Here is a 22,751-nt window from a genome sequence, read left to right as displayed (position 1 = left end):
TGGCTTTCAATAAAAATGGGGAGGTGTTGTCCTTGGTACTGTGGGAGATCCTGAAGGTGGTGGTGAGAGGGAGATAATCTTGTATAATGTGCAGGTGGATAGGGAGGCGAGAGAGGAGTGCCAATGGTTGCTGGATGAGATTCTAGAGGTGTATGGTAGGTCCTCGAGTGGCCTGACTCCAGAGCTCCTGGGGAGTAGAAAGAAGCTGCAGCTGCAGTTTGATCTATTATCTACTGATAAGACTGTGCGCCAGTTGCAGCTTTCGAGGAGGGTAATGCATGCATGCATATGGGGAGAAGGCCATTTATCTCTTGGTGGGTCAGTTGAGCGAAAGGCGCCCCCCGCCCTGAGCGATTGTTCCGCCGGACGAAGTTAATGGGACGTCTGGGATGTTCTACAAGAATTTATGTGGGTCGGAACTGCCTAGGAAGGACTTGAACATGGTGGAGTTTCTGGAGGGGTTGAAGTGTAATAAGATGGAGGATTGGGAAGGGTTGGAGGTGCTGTTTGGGGTGGAGGAGGTCCGGACATCTATTGGACAAATGCAGACTGGTGAGGTTCTGGGAACGGTCAGGTTCTGGGTGGAATTTTATAAGCGTCCATTTCGCTCTTGTAGGATACGGATCTGGTTGAGTGTGGGTCATACCACCCAACTTCCTTATTGAATGTGGATGCCAAGATTCTGGGGCTGAGGTTGGAGGATTGTCACCCTCAGGTTATTGGGGAGGATCAAATGGGATTTGTGAAGGGTCGCCATTTGCCATCTCATGTGAGGCGGCTTTTAAATGTGGTATTGTCTCTGGCGGAAGGGAGGGAGCAGGTGGTTATTGTGACATTGGATGCCGAGAAGGCTTTTGATAGGGTAGAATAGGGATATTTGTTTGCAGTGTTGGAACAGTTTGGGATAGGGCCTGAATTTGTTTCGTGCGTTCGGTTGTTATATAGGCACAAGGCTAGTGTCGGTGAAGGGGGAGAATGTGTGGGACGCAGTGTGTCTATGTACGCTGATCATCTTTTGTGTGTGACGGATCCGATTCCCACAATGGGTGGTGTCATGACACTGCTGAAGCGTTTTGGGACTTTTTCAGGGTATAAATTGAACTGGGAGAACTCTAGAGAAAAATGAGTGTTTTCTGGTAAGTTCATCTGGGGTTGTTAGTGTTCTGTTTAGTGGGCTCTCATCTTGGATACTTGGGTGTGCATGTAGCTAAGGATTGAGCCTGGCTTCGTAAGTTGAATTGTACGAGCTCGGCAAGTTGGGTCAAGGCTGGCTTGCAGAGGTGGGATAGTCTCCCTCTGTCCTTTGTGGACAGAATTCAGTCGGTGAAGATGAAAGTTTACTACCGTTTCTGTTTCAATGTTCACTTTTTTTCTGCCAAAATTCTTCTTTGGGGGAGTGGAGAGATTGATTTTATTTATGGGAGGAGAAGGGGGTGGAAGGAGGGATTTGTTTTTGGAGGGGAGGTTTAAGAGCCTGGAGGAGTTGTCGGAGAAATTTGGGCTTTCGCAGGGGGATACATTTGGGTATCTACAGATTTGCACTGTTGCGATGAAGATCTTTCTGACATTCCCTATGGTGCAACTGTCCTCGTTGTTGGAGAGGATTTTGTCGCTGGCATGGGTGGAGAAGGGGAATACTTTGGGGATTATGTCAGAGGGCGCATTGCCGGTGGAGAGGGTTAAGGCTACGTGGGAGGAGGAGCTGGTGTTTGAATTGGTGGATGGGGTGCAGTATGAGGCCCTGCGGAGGGTGAATGGAAATTACTTTATGTGCAGATTAGGATTGTTACCGTTGTAGGTTGTGCATGGAGCTCATTTGACAAAGTCTAGGATGAACAGGTTGTTTGCGGGAGTGAAGGATGAGTGTGAGTGTAAGGGGATGGGCCCGACTTATCATGTGCACATGTCCTGGTTGTGTTCTAAGCTTGCGGGGTTCTGGGTCTCCTTCTTTAATGATGATCTTTATTCGTGTCACAAGTAGACTTACATTAACACTGCAATGAAGTTAATGTGAAAATCCCCGTGTCACCACACTACGGCGCCTCTTCGGAGACACAGAGAGAATTCAGAATGTCCAAATCAACCAACAAGCATGTTTTTCGGGACTTGAGAGGAAACCAACACACCCAGAGGAAACCCACACAGACACGGGGAGAACATGCAGACTCTGTACAGACAGTGACCCAAGCCAGGAATCGAACCCGGGTCCTTAACGTTGTGAAGAAACAGTGCTACCCACTGTGGTACCATGTATCATATTGGTGAATCTACAAATTTAACTGAAGCCCTGTCCCTTAAGGGCCATATTTGTGGTGCCTGACATGCTGGAGCTGCAGATGGGCGGGGGCTGTTGTCCTGGCTTTCACCTCGCTGATTGTTCAAAGGCGGGACTGAAGGGCTGGAGGTCAGCTTCTCCACCTTGTGCCTCAGTATGGCTGGGGGATCTTATGGAGCTTTTATATCTCAAGAAAGTTAAACCCCCCACGTTCTATCAGAGATAGCTGTTTATTCTGTACTTTAACGAATTGGCCACCATTAGTTGTTTGGGGAGGGATGTGCTCTTTTGGTTCACGAGGGAGTGTGGGAGTGCTGGCCGCAAGGGAAGAGGGTTCTGGGTGGTTTGTTATTATTTGCTGTTATGCATAAAATTGAAAAGTTTAATAAAAATATTTCTAAAAAAGATACAAGGTAGGTGGCACAGTGGGTAACACTGGTTGCTTCACAGCTCCAGGGTCCCTGGTTCGATTCCTGGCTTGGGTCACTGTCTGTGTGCAGTCTGCACGTTCTCCCTATGTCTGCGTGGGTTTCCTCCGGGTGCTCCGGTTTCCTCCCACAAGTCCTGAAAGACATGCTGTTAGGTGAATTGGATATTCTGAATTTGCCCTCTGTGTACCCGAACAGGTGTCAGAATGTGGTGACTAGGGGCTTTTCACAGTAACTTCATTGCAGTGTTAATATTAGCCTACTTGTGACAATACTGGTTATTATTATAATTATAATTGATTGTCATGCGTTCCAGGTCTAACAAAACAATCTGGCAGTAACTGTACCCTGTGTCAGTAATTGTGTTCAGCTATGTCTCCCAGCATTTTTATAATTTAATGAGATGAGTATTGCTGGCAAAGCCAGCATTTGTTGTTCATCCCCAATTTCCCTTGGGAAGGTGATGACGAGCTGCCGCCTTGAACCTCCTCGAGTCTGTGATACAGGTGTACACAAAGTACTGTTAAGAAGTGGGTTCCAGGATTTTGACCTAGTTCCAATAATGCTGTGTGGCTTGATTTGGTTGGGGTGTGGGGGTCCTGGATGGTGCTGCGATGCTCAAGTCAAGTGTTTTTGGAGCCACACTCATCCAGGCTAGTGGAGAGTATTCCACCCACTCCTGAATTTGTGTTTTTGTACCTTGTGGATGGTGGGCAGGCTTTGGAGAGTTGGAAGGTTAGTCACTTGCACAGAATTCACAGCTTTGAACCTGCTCTTATAGTCACAGTATTTAAGTGGCTGGCCCAGTTCCGTTTCTGGTCAGTGGTAACTCCCAGTATTTTGTTGGAGTTTCAGTGATACTGATGTTGAACCTCATGGGAGAGTTAATTGGATTCTCCCTTGTTGGGGGTGGTCATTGCCTAGCACTTGTACACCACGAATATTACTTACTACTTATTAGCCCAAGCCTGGATGTTGCTGCATATGAGTAGGACTGTATCTTCATCTGAGTTGCAAATGGCACTGAATACTGCAATCATCAGCAAGCATCCCACTTCTGACCTTGTGGGCGGGAAGGGTGTGATGAAGCAGCTAAACATTGTCCATTTAGAACAACAAATCTGTACTAATAAGTTCCCTTTCACTGCTGTACCATTTAGTCTTCATGTTTGTGCTCCCTCGAACAACTTCTCAAATTCCTTTTTCACACCACCTCCCTCTGTTTTCAAAAACACTCAATCTCATATTCTCGACCAGTCTTTTGGCTTCCTTCTTGAGATTTTACTGTTCCCAATTTCTCTTCTATTTTTAGTGTATTTTTCAGTCCAAAGCATTTGAGGCATTTCTGTATTTTAGAAGCACTGAAGAAGTATTTGTTGCTTACTGATGCCAACATAGTATAGGTTGTGAAACTCAAACTGACACTTTTGCTTTAACAAGTGAACTACTTGTAGTATAAGTCCGCATGGTCTGTATGTTAGCTTTTTCGATGCATTACAACTTCAGCCTATCAGAATTTAATTGGTGGTTAGTTTTGCAGATTGGAAAAGGAAGTCAGACTTGAATAATTACTGAACTAACTTAAATATTTTCTCATTCTGCTAATCCACAGGGGATCACTTTTTCAATTAAGTGTTGAGAAATCATGAAATATTTGACTTAGTGGCTTGCGAACAATGTCCTCATTGAAAACTGGTTCACCAAAAATCTCAACTGGTGAGTGCGTTATGTAATGTGCTGCTGAGCCAAAAATATCAAGAAGCGCCAGTCCAAACTCTGGACTGTGCTCTTCACTGCTCTCAGCTGGAGAATTATTGCAGTATGCAATTGACATTATGGACTCTCCTGGACAAGAAAAAATCAGCCAGGATTTCTGCTCCTCTTTGAACTCTCATGACTCCTGGTGGAAAATGCACGTGTATGATATTGGGTGAGGATGTGGCCAAAGCTTGTTTCTCTCTTTCTTCCTACATTCCCCAAGAAAGCTTGCTGATGAAACTTCCAGAGTTTAAAAAAAATAAAGTTTCTTAACTTCAAAAGGAGGTCAGATAATTAAGAAATACTGACAGTTACTCAATAACTAACGCTGTGTTGCCCAAATTGCTGAACGTCTTTTTTCAGAAACAAAATTACGTGCTCCTTCAGCCTTGAATCGTGGATATTTTGTTGACTGTTGCAGGATGGTGTAGGAGGTTAGGATTTGAATCCTCTTTTTTTTTTTGCTGATGTTGATACGTGGGTTTTCCCTTTTGCCCCAAACCCACACAAATAGAAAGATGACAGACAAACTGATCAGACTGTCTCGAGTGCAGAAGGAGAACGTTTCTTTTTTGAATATTCTGCTGATTTTTGATAATTTAATAGCTTGTTTGAAATCCAGAAGCAACAGAAGTTAATATTTTTTTTCCCATCTCAAAAACTTGAGACAAGCAAATTTTGTTGCATTGCCTATTTTTACAAAATGCTTAATTTGAAATTTAAAATTGATAACAGCGGAAACAAAGATGAGGTGAGGTATGTGCCAACTGGTTGATTTGATACCACCTTTTCACACCCCTACAGAAGGTGAAAGTTCTGCCCACTCCTGGACTAACAGGAAAAATTGCCAAATATAGGCAAGTGTTGAAAGCTTTACCATAAACCCTTGAGTAGCTTAATCCTAATATAATCAGCAGGTAGAAAATGTGTCACAGTGTTGGCTTTTCTCTTTTTAGGATACTTATAGGGTCAAAAAACAGTTTTATTCGCACACAAAAGCTCTCTGTTTTGATGCAGTAAATCTCGGAAATAAGCTTTGGGATCAGTTTCCATAGGGTGGGTGAATGCTGTGTCCAGTAAAACACTTTCTTCCAAGACGTGAGTCTTAAGTACTGTAAATTTACACCATTTTGTTCACTCCCACTTGCTGATTATTACTTAAAAAAAAATAATAATTTGTGGGTTGTGGGCATTGCTGATTTAGGCCAGCATTTATTGCCCATCCCTAGTTGCCCTTCAGGTGGTGATGAGAAGCCTTCTTGAACAGCTGTAGTCTCTGAGATGTAGGTGCACCCACAGTGCTGTTAGGGAGGGAGTTCCAGGATTTTGCCCCAGCGACAGTGAAGCAACGGTGATATGTTTTTATGTCAGGGTGGTGAGTGACTTGGAGGGGGATCTCCAGATGGTGGGATTTCCAGGTATCTGCTGCTCTTGTCCTCTAGATGGTAGTGGTCATGGGTTTGGAAGGTGTTGTCTACGGAACCTTGACGGTGTTAAGGAATGGGTTAAGAAAAATTCAAATTAGATGTCTCATTGATGTTAAGTATCCAATAATTGACGCATTTATTTATTTTAAAAAATTTTTTTTTTTTTGAGATTTTCCAAAACATATCAAAAACAGAAAATAACAACAAGAAACCAGTATTAACAAGAACCAAAAGAAAAACACACTAAATCCCAAAACCACCCCCCCTCTTCCCCCCCCCCCCCCCCAGTAACTACATAGATCACAGAATTTTGGACACTAAGGGAAATTTAACATGGCCAATCCACCCAACCTGCACATCTTTGGACTGTGGGAGGAAACCGGAGTACCCGGAGGAAACCCACGCACACACGGGATGTGCAGACTCCACACACAGTGGCCCAAGCCGAAATCGAACCTGGGACCCTGGAGCTGTGAAGCAATTGTGCTATCCACAATGCTACCGTGCTGCCCTTAAGAACAAATTAATCTGCGCTCCATTATTCTACCATAATCCATGTACCTATCCAATAGCCGTTTGAAGGTCCCTAACGTTTCAGACTCAACTACTTCCACAGGCAGTGCATTCCATGCCCCCACTACTCTCTAGGTAAAGAACCTACCTCTGACATCCCCCCCTGTATCTTCCTCCATTTACCTTAAATTTATGTCCCCTTGTAATGGTTTGTTCCACCCGGGGAAAAAGTCTCTGACTGTCTACTCTATCTATTCCCCTGATCATCTTATAAACCTCTATCAAGTCTCATCCTTCTCCATTCTAATGAGAAAAGGTCTAGCACCCTCAACCTTTCCTCGTAAAACCTACTCTCCATTCCAGGCAACATCCTGGTAAATCTCCTTTGCACCTTTTCCAAAGCTTCCACATCCTTCCTAAAATGAGGTGACCAGAACTGCACACAGTACTCCAAATGTGGCCGTACCAAGGTTTTGTACAGCTGCATCATTACCTCACGGCTCTTAAATTCAATCCCTCTGCTAATGAACGCTCGCACACCATAGGCCTTCTTCACAGCTCTATCCACTTGAGTGGCAACTTTCAAAGATCTATGAACATAGACCCCAAGATCTCTCTGCTCCTCTACATTTCCAACAACCCTACCGTTAACCCTGTATTCCGCATTCATATTTGTTCTTCCCAAAATGGACAACCTCACACTTGTCAGGGTTAAACTCCATCTGCCACTTCTCAGTCCAGCTCTGCATCCTATCTATGTCTCTTTGCAGCTGACAACAGCTCTCCTCACTATCCACAACTCTACCAATCTTCGTATCATCTGCAAATTTATTGACCCACACTTCAACTCCCTCATCCAAGTCATTAATGAAAATCACAACCAGCAGAGGACCCAGAACTGATCCCTGCGGTACGCCACTGGTAACTGGGCTCCAGGCTGAATATTTGCCATCCACCACCACTTTCTGACTTCTATCGGTTAGCCAGTTCGTTATCCAACTGGCCACATTTCCCACTATCCCATGCCTCCTTACTTTCTGCATAAGCCTACCATGGGGAACCTTATCAAATGTCTTACTAAAATCCATGTACGCTATATCCACTGCTTTACCTTCATCCACATGCTTGGTCACCTTCTCAAAGAAATCAATAAGACTTGTAAGGCAAGACCTACCCCTCACAAGTCTGTGCTGACTATCTCTAATCAAGCAGTGTCTTTTCAGATGCTCAGAAATCCTATCCCTCAGTACCCTTTCCATTACTTTGCCTACCACCGAAGTAAGACTAACTGGCCTGTAATTCCCAGGGTTATCTCTATTCCCTTTTTTGAACAGGGGCACAACATTCGCCACTCTCCAATCCCCTGGTACCACCCCTGTTGACAGTGAGGATGAAAATATCATTGCCAACGGCTCTGCAATTTAAATTCTTGCTTCCCATGGCCTCCCCTCTGATCGGACAATCTACATACTGTGTTAGAAAAGCTTCCTGGACACACTGCACAAACACCACCCCATCCAAACTATTTGATCTAAAGAGTTTCCAATCAATGTTTGGGAAGTTGAAGTCACCCATGACTACTACCCTGTGACGTCTGCACCTTTCCAAAATCTGTTTCCCAATCTGTTCCTCCACATCTCTGCTGCTATTGGGGGGCCTATAGAAAACTCCCAACAAGGTGACTGCTCCTTTCCTATTTCTGACTTCAACCCATACTACCTCAGTAGGCAGATCCTCCTCAACTGCCTTTCTGCAGCTGTTATACTATCTCTAATTAACAATGCCACCCCCGCACCTCTTTTACCATCCTCCCTAATCTTATTGAAACATCTATAACCAGGGACCTCCGACAACCATTTCTGCCTCTCTTCGTTTCCGTGATGGCCACCACATCGTAGTCCCAAGTACCGGGTATCCATGCCTTAAGTTCACCCACCGTATTCCTGATGCTTCTTGCATTAAAGTATACACACTTCAACCCATCTCCTTGCCATCTCCTTGCCTGCAAGTACTCTCCTTCGTCAGTGTTACCTTCCCCACTGCGTCACTACACGCTTTGGCGTCCTGAATATCGGCTTCCTTAGTTGCTGGACTACAAATCCGGTTCCCATTCTCCTGCCAAATTAGTTTAAACCCTCCCGAAGACTACAAGAAAACCTCCCTCCCAGGATATTGGTGCCCCTCTGGTTCAGATGCAACCCGTCCTGCTTGTACAGGTCCCACCTTCCACTGAATGCGCTCCAATTTTGTTTACTGGATTTTGTTTATTTTCTGTTTGATCTCTGAACATATGAAAAATCACGGCTAATTCATCACTATTCTGATGAAGGTCACTACTGACCCGAAAGGTTAATTCTGTTTTTCTCCCCAGATGCTGCCTGACCTGCTGAGTAATTCCAGCATTTCCAGTTTCCAGCATCTGTAAAATTTGGTTTTGTATTACTTTTTCATTGTTTTCAAAAAAATTTAGAATACCCAATTTTTTTTTTCTCACAATTAAGGGGTAAGTTTAGTGTGGCCAATCCACCTACCCTGTACATCTTTTTGGGTTGTGGGGGTGAGACCAACGCAGACACTGCGAGAATGTGCAAGCTCCACACTGTGATCTGGGTCATACCCGGGTCCTCGGTGTCATGAGGCAGCAGTGCTAAACGCTGCGCCACTATGCTGCCCAATTACCTTTTTATTGTTTGTGTCCTTTGGTCCTTTTCTGGCATATCTTCGAACATAGAACATAGAACAGCACAGAACAGGCCCTTCGGCCCTCGATGTTGTGCCGAACAATGATCACCCTACTCAAACCCACGTATCCCCCCTATACCCGTAACCCAACCCCCCCCCCCCCCCCCCCCCCCCCCCCATAACCTTACTTTTTAGGACACTACGGGCAATTTAGTATGGCCAATCCACCTAACCCGTACATCTTTGGACTGTGGGAGGAAACCGGAGCACCCGGAGGAAACCCACGCACACACGGGGAGGACATGCAGACTCCGCACAGACAGTGACCCAGCCGGGAATCGAACCTGGGACCCTGGAGCTGTGAAGCATTTATGCTAACCACCATGCTCCCTTTATCTGTTCTCTGAATATTTTCTATACTTGGAATTAGTGAATTTCACAACTGCCTTCTTTCATCTGAGGAAGGAGCAGTGCTCCGAAAGCCAGTGATTCGAAACAAACCTGTTAGACTTTAACCTGTGCTCACCCCAGTCCAACCACGGCATCTCCACATCATGCCTTCTTTCTGGGCTGTGTAGTTAAATCGTCAATTTTTTCTTGTGAACCAAACTGCAAATAGCACCTGGAAGCGTGCTTTAACTAGTGAATTGTATAATGTAGCTTAACATCTGTGGACTTTGTTCAGACTATACATGTCAGCATCCCAATAACATTTATTTATTTCATTGCATTGATTGGCATGAATGTTGGTTGTCTTTTCATTGCAAACTCCCTTTCTGGGTCTTCAGGTAATTCAGTTATGCAATACTTAACACTTACCAGTCAAATATAACTTGCCACAACCCTGCTTATTTCCATTACCATAGTAAATTCTTTCCCAAATCTTTTGCAGTGTCTCCTGTCTTTACTGTTTCTCAATTTGAATGTTCATGGCAAATAAGACATGTCCGCACTTGATTTGAATAGCTTTGTAATTTATGTAGCCTTGAGAAACTTGTGGGAATCACTTTCCATCTTGCCATCTTGCTCTGAATTTGGCATTGCATCCAGTATATTTTCTCCTCTTATTTTCCAAGTTGTTTAAAAAAAATCTTGCCATATTCAAATGTGCAAACAACCCAAATTGACCAGGTTGCTTATTTCTCTACCAGGGCATAGTTTGGATTGTAGTTGCACATGTTTTGTCTACGTAACATTTGAGTGCTTTTATAACTTAAATATGAAGATATACATAAGTCTTGGTTATTTTATTAGGCTTTAACATTTGTTTTGAAATATGTTGCTGCTGTAAGAGCTTTTATATTTGGGATTGATCATGTCATTGTGCTGCAGGTGATGACATCTAAAGCAGTAAAATGCTTTAACATAATGGATATGTTCACAATGGTTATGCGTTAAGGCTTTCGTAGAGTTTTTCCATGTTTGGTATTTGGACCACTCTTGTAATTGGGCCATTCTCCCTATGAACTGAATGTGGTGCTTGTTGCTGTTTTTGATTGTGGGTATTGACTTGAGGTCTTTGTTCTTGTATTTGGGTAGCAGAAGAATAGCAGCCTGAAATGGACCATGCAGATTACTCCATAGACTGCAATTGAAAATTAAACTAGGAAAAAGTTAATGCAGCAGATTTTACTCTATTACAAAAGTTGGTAATCATGGTTCCAGGGATGGGAAAATAATAAATGGCACAGCGTATCTCCAGTCAAACCTAACAATATAGAATCTGTTTAGCAAACATATTAGCAAAGTTGGTCTATCTTCATGGATTCTCCATGCATCCATCTTTACATGGACACAGTACTATGTGACTGGGAAAACTTCCCCAGGTGTCTTGGGACAGGAAGAGCCCAAGGAGAGCGACTACCACTAATGGAGCCACTGGGGAGAGAGTAACCACACCAAGAAGAGGCATCAGGCAGCAAACATGTTGTTGCAGGCTCCAGGTAGTGTGGGCTTGGGAGAAGTCTTGGAAGCTGAGAAAGTGGCAGAGAGTCACCAGAGACAGCATGTGGAATCTCTGCTGTTGGCAGGACTGGGCTACTTGAGGTCAACTAGCCCTTGCGGAGTTCCAATCAACATTCACAAAACATAGTTTGATTAAAGATAGTCAGTATGGCTTTGCGAGGGGTAGATCATGCCTCACAACCCTCATTGAATTCTTTGAGGATGTGACAAGACACATTATGAAGGTCGGGCAGTGGATGTGGTGTACATGGATTTCAGTAAGGCATTTGATAAGGTTCTCCATGGTAGGCTCATTCAGAAAGTCAGGGGGAATGGGATACAGGGAAATTTGGCTGTCTGGATACATAATTGGCTGGCCGAAAGAAGATGGCAAGTGGTAGTGGATGGGAAATATTCCGGCTGGAGGTCGGTGACCGGTGGTGTCCCACAGAGATCTGTTCTGGGACCTCTGCTCTTTGTGGTTTTTATAAATGACTTGGGTGAGGAAGTGGAAGGGTGGGTGAGTAAGTTTGCCGATGACATGAAGGCCGGTGGAGTTGTAGATAGGGTTGAAGGCTGTTGCATGTTACAACAGAACATTGACAGGGTGCAGAGCTTGGCCGAGAAATGGCAGATGGAGTTCAAACTAGATAAATATGAAGTGATTAATTTTGGAAGGTCGAATTTGAATGCAGGGTTAAAGGCAGGATTCTTGGAAATGTGGAGGAACAGAGGGATCTTGGGGTCCACGTACATAGATCCCTCAAAGTTGCCACCAAGGTTGATAGGGTTGTCAAGAAGGCGTATGGTGTGTTGGCTTTCATTAACGGGGGGATTGAGTTTAAGAGCCGTGAGGTTTTGCTGCAGCTTTATAAAACCCTGGTTAGACCATATTTTGAATATTGTGTCCAGTGCTGGTCAAGGAAGGATGTGGATGCTTTGGAGAGGGTACAGAGGAGATTTACCAGGATGCTGCCTGGACTAGAGAGCATGTCTTATGAAGAAAGATTGAGGGAGCTAGGGCTTTTCTCACTGGAGTGAAAAAGGAAGAGAGGCGACATAAGAGGTGTACAAGGTGATGAGAGGCATGGATAGAGTGGATAGCCAGAGACTTTTCCCCAGCGGCTGTCACGAGGGGACATAATTTTAAGGTTCCCGTACCAGCCTCCCCGGACAGGCGCCGGCATGTGGCGACTAGGGGCTTTTCACGGTAACTTCATTGAAGCCTACCCGTGACAATAAAGCAATTTTCATTTTCAAGGTATAGGGGAGATGTCAGGGGTAGGTTCTTTACGCACAGAGTGGTGCGTGCGTGGAATGCACTGCCAGTGGAAGTGATAGAACATAGAACAGTACAGCACAGAACAGGCCCTTCGGCCCTCAATGTTGTGCCGAGCCATGATCACCCTACTCAATCCACCCTATACCCGTAACCCAACACCCCCCCCCCCTTACTTTTATTAGGACACTACGGGAAATTTAGCATGGCCAATCCACCTAACCCGCACATCTTTGGACTGTGGGAGGAAACCGGAGCACCCGGAGGAAACCCACGCACACAGGGGGAGGACGTACAGACTCCACACAGACAGTGACCCAGCCGGGAATCGAACCTGGGACCCTGGAGCTGTGAAGCATTTATGCTAACCACCATGCTACCCTGCTACCCTGATGGAGTCTGGAAGTGATGGAGTCAGTCATTATGGACGTTTAAGTGGCTCTTGGACAGGCACATGGACAACAGTAAATTGGTGTGTAGGTTAGGTTGATCTTAGATTAGGATAAATGATTGGCACAGCATTGTGGGCCGAAGGGCCTGGACTGTGCTATGTTCTATATGACTTGATTTTGAGCAGATCGGTACCAATTTCGATTGCCGGGCCATTCACATTGACAATAATTTACTGAAATATTTAGTTATTGGCTTTGTTACAATCCGGTTAGGGACCAGTAACCTTGGAGTTGAATAGACAAAGTTTGAAATCCTAGGTTCTAAATAAACTTTTAAACAAACATAATAAAACAATTTACAGTATCTATCTTGTATGAGATAACTATGAATTAACAGGAAAACTGGTTGAATGCACCAAGCTGCACGATAAATGGTGGATGGGACAAAGATGGATCGCATGGATTTCTCAGCACCCTACGCAGATATTACTGTCCCTGGTTTGTTACACAATCCATGAAAACTGTCTCCCTCATGAGGGATTGCAAGTCTCTGCTTTCGAAGATCGAGCCTCTTGATTTTCTTCAAAAGTTGTTCTGAATCAGACTACGTCAATGACTACACTTCCCAAGTGTGTCAACTTATTTGAGGCAATCTGCACATGGAATTTTCATAGCTGCAAGCCATCATCTAATGACACAATTTAAACTCTTTAGCTGATGGCTAGCTTTGCTGAGTTGGCACCACCGTTGGGTTTCTCCAAATTCCAGCTCCCAGGCTGCTCAAAGCTATAAATCACTCCCAGGGCAGCGTCTGAGTCCTAACCCTTTCCAACATGAATCCAGAAACCCTTTGCCACCTTCTTGGCTCCTTGTGACTTCTCCTGAGAACTCACTACCTAGGGCCTGCTAACAGCAGCATGTTTGCTGTTTGAAGCCTTCTCTTCTGCCTCTGGTGTGTGGTTTCTCTGCCTGGTGATTCCTACTGGATAGTTTCATCTGTTGGTTCCTTCTTGGGTCGTTTCTCTCCCTCTGGGTTCTCTTTCTGTCCCAGGACTCCCCATATTATTGTGCCAAAATGTGTTCCCCTGATTGTTGTTCTCACACAGGTGCACTACAGATGTCTAGGAGACCTGAGCCCTTTAACTGCAAAACAAAACTAGAATGAAGCATGTGCAACCTTTGTCACCCTGCTGTACTCTGTGCATGCAGTGGAATATTTGGGTCTGCTGGGAAATAGTGTCCTCTGCTTCTGCCCAGAACATGGTAAATCACATTTGAATTGATTCAGTAAATCAGGACATTTGAATTGAGGTGATTACTTATTTTCTAAATACAAATGAAGAATTGGGGTTTCTTGAACCAGATAACCTAAAAGCTGAGATAAGCAAAATTTAAAATTAAACCCCAGAGGCCCATAAACATCTTTTTGTTTCAACATATTAAATATCTTGTATATGTTGAATAGAGCTGAGGTTCTCGATGTTTTTTCTTCACACCCCATCAATGTGTGGGAATAATCAACCAGTTCCTGTATGAGTATGAAAGAAACCTATAATGTTTAATTCACTCTCTCTTCCTTCATCCAAGTTGTTGATATATCTGGGGAAAATCTGACCATCTGATAACCTGTTACATAGAATTTTTCATAGAATTTACAGAGCAGAAGGAGGCCATTCGGCCCATCAAGTCTGCACCGGCTCCTGGAAAGAGCACCCTACCCAAGGTTAACACCTCCACCCTATCCCCATAACCCAGTAACCCCACCCAACACTAAGGGCAATTTTGGACACTCAGGGCAATTTATCATGTCCAATCCACCTAACTTGCACATCTTTGGACTGTGGGAGGAAACCGGAGCACCCGGTGGAAACCCACGCACACACGGGGAGGATGTGCAGACTCCGCACAGACAGTGACCCAAGCCGGAATCGAACCTGGGACCCTGGAGCTGTGAAGCGATTGTGCTATCCACAATGCTACCGTGCTGCCCTTTTTAAAAAATTTTTTTAGAGTACCCAATTATTTTTTTCCAATTAAGGGGCAATTTAGCGAGGCCAATCCACCTACCCTGCACATCTTTGGGTTGTGGGGGTGAAACCCATGCAGACATGGGGAGAACGTGCAAACACCACACGGACAGTGACCCAGGGCCGGGATTCAAACCCGGGTCCTCAGCGCCACAGGCAGCAATGCTAGCCACTGTGCCACCGTGGTGCCCAATCTCTTATTGTCACAAGTATGCTTCAATGAAGTTACTGTGAAAAGCCCCTAATCGCCACATTCCAGCGCATGTTCGGAGAGGCTGGTACGGGAATTGAACCGTGCTGCTGGCCAGCCTTAGTCTGCTTTAAAAGCCAGCGATTTAGCCCAGTGTGCTAAACCAGCCCCGCTAAGTTGTGCATAAACTTATTGAATGGCTTCTGGAAGTCCAAGCCAATTAATTCCTTAAAAAAAATCAACTTGGTAAATCAAGGGCAGCACGGTGGCCTAGTGGTTAGCACAACCGCCTCACGGCGCTGAGGTCCCAGGTTCGATCCCGGCTCTGGGTCACTGTCCGTGTGGAGTTTGTACATTCTCCCCGTGTCTGCGTGGGTTTCGCCCCCACAACCCAAAAATGTGCAGAGTAGGTGGATTGGCCACGCTAAATTGCCCCTTAATTAGAAAAAATAATTGGCTAATCTAAATTTATAAAAAAAAAAACAAAAAAAACTTGGTAAATCAAGACAGCTAATACTTAATCAAAGTGCACATTATTCTATCCCAGGTGATAGATTCCTGTAATGATCCCATAATTGATCAAGCGTCTTGGGACCTTTTGCTGCATTGTTGTAGAAATGGGGTAACATTTGCAGTTTTTAAATTCACAGTCGCAATGCTTGAATATAGAGCACATTGTAAAATGGTAACTAGAATATCTGTGATTTATTCTCTTATTTTGTTTAACACCTTTGGGTAGAAACTAAGAAAGCATGAAAATTTCTCATGTTGTTTATCCATTACCATTTTTCTACGTGTACGTAAACTGCTCCCCATGACTTTATTTTGCATGTATTTGTCCTCTTTCGTCACTTTGAAAAAGGTGTTCATAACCGTTATAGCCTTGTGTGTACCTGTATTTATTGGGCTCACATTGTAAGAACATTTTCTGTTATCTTTGATATTGTTTGGAAGTCTTTATTCATATTCTATTTTTGCACATTATTGAGGACTTACCTCAGTCTTATGGACCTTTTGTTATGATTTACCTTATTTTTGATCGGTTGCTTAACTGTGCTAGTGCTGCCTTTACTTTATAAGAACATAAGAACATAAGAACTAGGAGCAGGAGTAGGCCATCTGGCCCCTCGAGCCTGCTCCGCCATTCAATTAGATCATGGCTGATCTTTTGTGGACTCAGCTCCACTTTCCGGCCCGAACACCATAACCCTTAATCCCTTTATTCTTCAAAAAACTATCTATCTTTACCTTAAAAACACGTAATGAAGGAGCCTCAACTGCTTCACTGGGCAAGGAATTCACTGGGCTAAGTTTACTCTCATACTCTATCTTACTCTTCTTTATAGCTTTTTTAGTAGCTTTCTGTTGCCCCCTAAAGATTTCCCAGTCCTCTAATCTCCCAGCAATCTTTGCCACTTTATATGCTTTTTCCTTCAATTTGATACTCTCCCTTATTTCCTTAGATATCCACCGTCGATTTTCCCTCTTTCTTCCGTCCTTCCTTTTTGTTGGTATAAACCTTTGCTGAGCACTGTGAAAAATCGCTTGGAAGGTTCTCCACTGTTCCTCAACTGTTCCACCATAAAGTCTTTATGTATTAGTTTAGTACATTGCAACAGCCACTGCAATTTGGAAGTACTTTATGGTTGTGAAATGTTTGAGAAATGTCCTCGGGTCATGAAAGGTGCTGCTTAAATGCAAGTTTGTTCTTTCGGTTTACACTGTTTGTAGGTTTACTCATAGCAGCTATGTTATTATGGCAATGGTTTCATACTGCATCCAATTTTTGATTAACTGATCTGTGAATGCTTGTGCCTGGCTTATACTGGATGTTAAAAGTAGAAGTGTTCCCTTCTCCATTATCAACAAACTGAATGCACAATTAGCAAAGAAAAAAGATATTTGCATGGTTTGTTGCCTTGTGAAATTATCATCAAAGCTTTCTATCACTCGTGTAGAGCAGTGTTTTTCAAATCTTTTTTTTTTCCGAAGACCCGTTTTTACCAACCGGCCGACCTTCGCGACCCACCATTTTCTCTTGCAGTTTAATGCGAGAAGTGAGCCTGCTTGGTCCTCATGTTCTCACCCCAATCCGGTTCACAGGAGGAGAGGGCTATGCGCATATCAGGTGCAGGATTCAGCCAGTTCCTTTGTGCCGTCTTCATCTTTGTGAGGATGGAAAGGGCAAAAGCAACAAAATGCATGTTTTACTCCGCTGTGGATACTTCTCGGAGACGCTGCTCTAGAATACTGACAGCCTCATTGACTTGTGCTGTGTTTTTAATGTGCTGCCACAGCTGAGGCGCAGATGTTCAGTTTCTTTATTTGGAGTCAGCTACAAGTTAACAACTGATGCTGGGGTCTCACCCTCCTCTTTCTCAAAATCTTAAACTTCTGTGGAAAGTAGCGACTAAAATTGTTGTTCAGCGCACCCAGATGCAACTCAATAAGGCTTGCCAGTCCATTTACACTTTCCTTACTAATGCTGTTATCTTCAATGTGTCATAGCACTGTGGGGAACATGTAGTAATTTTTATCTTTGCACTCGCAATTGCCAAATTTCAATTACTTTTGGAAAGTTTCGGTTTCTTCACAGTGCTGAAAGCAATCATCATCCTTCCCTTGCAATTTGAGGTTCAGTTCATTTAGAATTGAAAAGATGTCTGCAAAGTAAGACATAGTTAGCATCCAAGTTTCATCAACAAACAAATCAGCCAGAGAGGACAATTTCTCGAGGAGGAAAGCGTGGATTTCGTACCTCAGTTCGTAAACTGTGTAGCACTTGACCCCTGGACAGCCAACGTACTTCTGTGGGGAACAATAAATGTGTGTGATTGGCCCCTGTATCGGAACAGAGTCTCAAAAGGTCTGGTATTGAGTGTGCTGCGTTTAATGCAATTCACAACTTTCACAATTCCTCTCAACACCACTTCAAGACCAGATGGAATTCCTTTTGATGCTAGTGCCTCACGGTGAATAAAACAATGATTTCAAACAATGTCCTGACCAGCTGCTCCTTAATCCTTATGAAACCTCCGCTGTTTTCCCAGTCATGTTGGCTGCTCCATTGCATGTGATTCCTCTGCAACTAACCCAGTCGAGCCCGCACTTTCCAACCATAATACTATTTAATGCTTCAAAAATTTCTGCGCCAGTTGTGTGAGTTGGTAAAGTCAGATAGCACAGCAAATCCTCAACAACTGCATTGTGCCAAACATAGCTAATGTAAATTAGCAGGGTTGCACAATCTCAAATATCTGTACCGTCATCCAGTTGTATTGTAAACTCCTGCACTGATTTTAAATGAGAAATAAGCTGGGCTTCTAAATTCTCAGCAATATCACAATTTCAGCGAGCCACTGTGCTATCATTAAGAGGGATGCATTTCACTTTTTCTATGAACCCCTCCGCTATGATCGCACAAACTATATCTAATGCTGCAGGGAGAATTAATCTCTGCTACAGTGTGGGGCATTTTCTCTTTAGCTACACGGTAAGCTCCCATGTAAGAGGCTAATTGTATTTTGTCATTCAGTGTAACATTTCTGCTGAGGACCTCAGCTGACGATTTAAATTTTCGTTGCATCCATTGAAAATAATCAAGAGGTTTATCCTCTAACTTGCCATGCTTAGCCTTCAAATGCCTTTGAAGTTTTGAGGGTTTTAAACTTTCATTTGCCAGCACTTCCCTGCATATAACACACATGGGTCTTGCATCCTGATTTGTAATGCCACAATTAATAAATTCAAACCTTAAAAAAAATCATCTTTATACTGCTTCGTGCCTGATTTCAGCTTAATGGGCTGTTCACCAGACGCCCTGGAGCTCACACCAGCACTGCTTTGTCCTGCTGTCGATTCTCCTGAGCCACTCTTCAGCAAATTTAGTTGTGAGATCCTGGCCTGTTTGTGTCTCTGGCCCTCTCTTCCTTATTACAAAAGGATACATTTTACATTTCACAGTCCTGTTGTTTGTTCGCTGCTGATAAAATGGAGGAATCGCAATAGCGCCCAGAGCATATGACATCAGCGTTCGGGGCCCGCGCCTTGCTCTCTGCCTCGCTTCAGACAGGCAGACTGCATTGAATTAAAACAGAATTCTTCCCTTGGGTCAGCTCGCTGACGTCAGGAGAAGGCGGTGTTTCTCTCCTGGGCTCCGGGCATGTGCACTGATGAGCGGGCATACTTGCGCAGTGCGCCCGCATTTTGAAATCAGGTCGTGGTCGTCATTTTTAAAGCCGCTTGCAGCAGGCGTTTTTAAAAGCCGGCTGTTGTGCCCGAGTTCCCGTGATCGGGAACGCTGCGATGGATGGCTCCGCGACCCTCCCGTTACCTGGGTCGCGACCTCCACTTTGAAAATGCCTGTAGCAGAGCATTTAAAAAAATATTATTGAATCCACAATTCAGGAATAAAATATCCTGGTTAAATTCTGCATAATATGCTTTAATTGGACAAAATAAAACTGTTTGGTTGTAGCATAGAAAAATGAAGTGGCAGTTGCAACTGTTGAAATAGGTTGCTAGTGCCAAAGTAACCAATAAGGTCTGTTCCTGTCGGAAGCATCTGCAATAGTAAATGCGTGGGAAGATTTCTGCAGCATTGCTTTCTTATTGAAGGCACTTATTAGATTTAGTGCAGGCAGTGACTTGTCAGCAGACTGCAAACCTGAAACTTTCGATAACCACATTGCATCAGAACAATGAGCAAACCAGTTGCATGGTTGAAAAGTCTTTATTCAAGGTCATAATGTAATGGTATTGAGCAGTTGGGTAACGTTTTCTTTTTTTTTGACTTGTTTTCCATAAGACTGTTCACCACTACTTATTGTCTAACTGAAAGTAAAATGAACAGTAGTTTCCGTAAATCTGTTTTAGCAGAGTGACTGAAATCCAAACATACACATTTGATATTGCCATAATGTTATTACTGTGATATTGGCCAGCTCTTCATCTGTCCTAGGTAGAAGTTAAAATTTTCTATGTCCACCCGTGGTGTGGTCTGTGTATTAAATTAGCTAGACTTTAAATTGCGTTTGCCTTCTCATGAATTCAACGTCCGTTAACGCTGCTAGACTTGTGCTAGGCCTCTACCTGAACTGCATATCAATGGGACTCTGCTGCCATGGTGTTTTATCAAAATTCAATGGGAAATCTCACCCAAAACTTTCATGTTAAAGAGACTGCTGTAGACATATTATTCATGCTGCAACTACTTGGAAGAATTATTCACAATAGCCCACATGACTGGGACGAGGATGAGTAGGTTCTTTGGGGGTGAAGATAGGTGTGTCAGGTGCTCGGGGAGTCCAGCGACCCATGCCCATATGTTCTGGGCATGCCCGGCATTGGAGGAGTTCTGGAAGGGGGTGGCGAAGACGGTGTCAAGGGTGGTGGGACCCAGGGTCAAGCCAGGATGGGGACTCGCGATCTTTGGGGTTGGGGTAGAGCCGGAAGTGCAGGAGGCGAAAGAGGCCGGTGTGCTGGCCATTGCGTCCCTAGTAGTCCGGCGAAGGATTTTGCTACAGTGGAAGGACGCAAGGCCCCCAAGCGTGGAGACCTGGATCAATGACATGGCGGGCTTCATTAAGCTTGAGAAGGTTAAATTCGCCCTGAGAGGATCGGTGCAAGGGTTCTTTAAATGGTGGCATCCTTTCCTCGACTTTCTGGCTCAACGATAGGGTACTGGGACAGTAGCAGCAGCAACCCGGGGGGAGGGAACGTTGATTATGTTTGCTTATTTTATTTAAATTTGATTTATTTAATTTTAATTTATGGTTAAGTTCTCTTGTTGGGGGGGGGGGTGGGGGGAGTGTGATACATGTGATGTTACGGTATGGGGGGAATTGTGGGTGTTATGGGGCTGTTAGTTGCATATTACTGCTTGTTGCTATACTTGTTATATTTTTATATTTTCTGTAAAAAATTCCAATAAAAATTATTTAAAAAAAAAAGAATTATTCACAATACTGTGAGATGTTGACTCATTGTAGAACATGCTCATCGATTTCCTCTTGATATAAATGAGCTTCACATACCAGAAAAATGTAATTGTTTTATTATGGTTGGCTTGATTTATATAGTTGACTCTTGATGTAACATGAGAAGCATTCAAGAGGGTGTAGAAAAGACTTATGTGAATGGCTCCAGGGACTTTAGTTACGTGAATCGAGTGGAGCAGCTGGGTCTCTTCTACTTAGGAAAGAAAGGGTTCAAAGGAGATTTAACACAGATGTTCAAAATCATGATATGAAACACATGTTCCCACTGGCTGAAACCAGAAGATACCGATTTAAGGTAAATGACATGATGTGCTGAGAGATGGTACTGTTTTATATTGAGCACTATGTCCTTGGTTTTCACACGACCAAATATCCTGTTGACTTGGGAAGTTTCAAATTTTATTAGTACAGGATGAAATTTGTTTATGGCTTATTTACAGTATGAGTGATTTCTGAGGCTAACATGTTAAGGTTAAAGTGTGCGGCTACATTTACTTCACTATGGAATGGGAATGTTGGGAATGGCTCAGTTTAAGAGTATATTATTGTGGGATACTACTATGTTGATCAATCAATAGAAAATTTGAGCCTCCCCTCGCTGTTGCACACCTCTTGCCATAATGTGCTCTGTTACTGCATACAGGCATCTCCTTCACATTATATCAATAACGTTCAGTTTCTCAGATAATACTCAGCATGTTTTCCAAATAAAGGTCCACGTTTAACTAAGGGAAGAGCCGGTCTGATTGGAGATCAAAACGATAACTTGTGTGTGGAGAAGAAAGATGTGGGCCTAATTCGTAATGATACCTTGTGACTGACTGTGTGGTGGTGGGGGGAGAGGTGTTGGTTGGCGTGTGGGTGTGAACTGGACAGTGATGCACATATTGTAGTTTAGGGGACTGAATTAAAAATATTGGGTAGTACCAACATAGTGAGAGAGGAACTATTGAGGGATTTACTCTCTTTGAAACACATCCCAATTTGTTAAGAGAAGTAGGGAAATTGCAGAGCTCTGACCATGATTTAACAATCCTCTCAGGCTGCAGATGTGTTACTGGAGAACTGCTAATGTTGTATTTTCCGTTTAAAAAGGAGAAGGGATAGACTGGGTAATTACAAGCCAGTCAGCCTAGGCCTCTGTGGTGGGCAAATTGTTTCAACAAGAATTGGATGGACGGTAGGAATCAGCATTTAGAAAGACACAGATTAAAAAAAGATAATCAGCAAAGATTTGTTAAGGGAAGTTGTGTTTCACTAGATTAAATTTTTATTAAGGATGATTGATAAAGAGTTTGATGGAGTCTACCTGGATTTTAGCAAGGAATTTAATAAAGTCCCACAAATCAGAAAGTGACCAGCTGAATCCAAAATTAGCTCAGTGGCATGAAAAAAGGTAAATAGTTTTCTTTGTGACTGGAAGACTGTTTTCTCTGGGTTTATGCAGGGCTCAGTACTGGGTATATTGTGGTGTCTATTAATTTAGAATTAAATGTCGGGGCATAGTTAGAAGTTTGTAGATGGGACTAGTTCGTGACGGGCAGCTGTGTGGAGAAGATCCTGTCTCACCAACTTGATTGTGGTTTTTGGATGTAGTTTATATGATCTTTAGTAAGGCGTTTGACAAGGTCCCACATGGCAGACTAGCGCAAAACTAAAATCACCTGGGATTTGGGGTGGGCTGGCTAGATGGATACAGAACTGGCTTGGTTATAGCAGGTAGAGAGTAGCGGTGGAAGGGTGTTTTACAGAATGGAGATTCTCAGCTAGTGGTGTTCTGAAGGGATCGGTGCGGGACTTCTGTAGTATATAAATGATCTGGTGAAAACTGTGGGTG

General features: G+C 43.6%; 1 protein-coding gene across 3 annotated transcripts in view; it reads left to right on the top strand.

Annotated features, from left to right (window-relative positions):
- The first annotated feature begins 4,401 nt into the window (after positions 1–4,401).
- LOC119954335 (signal transducer and activator of transcription 5B-like) overlaps positions 4,402–22,751 on the top strand; it is a 148,037-nt gene continuing 129,687 nt past the window's right edge. For all 3 annotated transcript variants that reach the window (XM_038779479.1, XM_038779482.1, XM_038779477.1), the window contains exon 1: positions 4,402–4,419. The gene's annotated coding sequence lies outside the window, so the exon portion shown is untranslated. The remainder of the gene's footprint in view (positions 4,420–22,751) is intronic.

The sequence above is a fragment of the Scyliorhinus canicula genome, chromosome 19 (assembly GCF_902713615.1).
Source record: "Scyliorhinus canicula chromosome 19, sScyCan1.1, whole genome shotgun sequence".
Classification (NCBI taxonomy): domain Eukaryota; kingdom Metazoa; phylum Chordata; class Chondrichthyes; order Carcharhiniformes; family Scyliorhinidae; genus Scyliorhinus; species Scyliorhinus canicula.
This window is presented reverse-complemented; position numbering and strand designations above follow the sequence as displayed.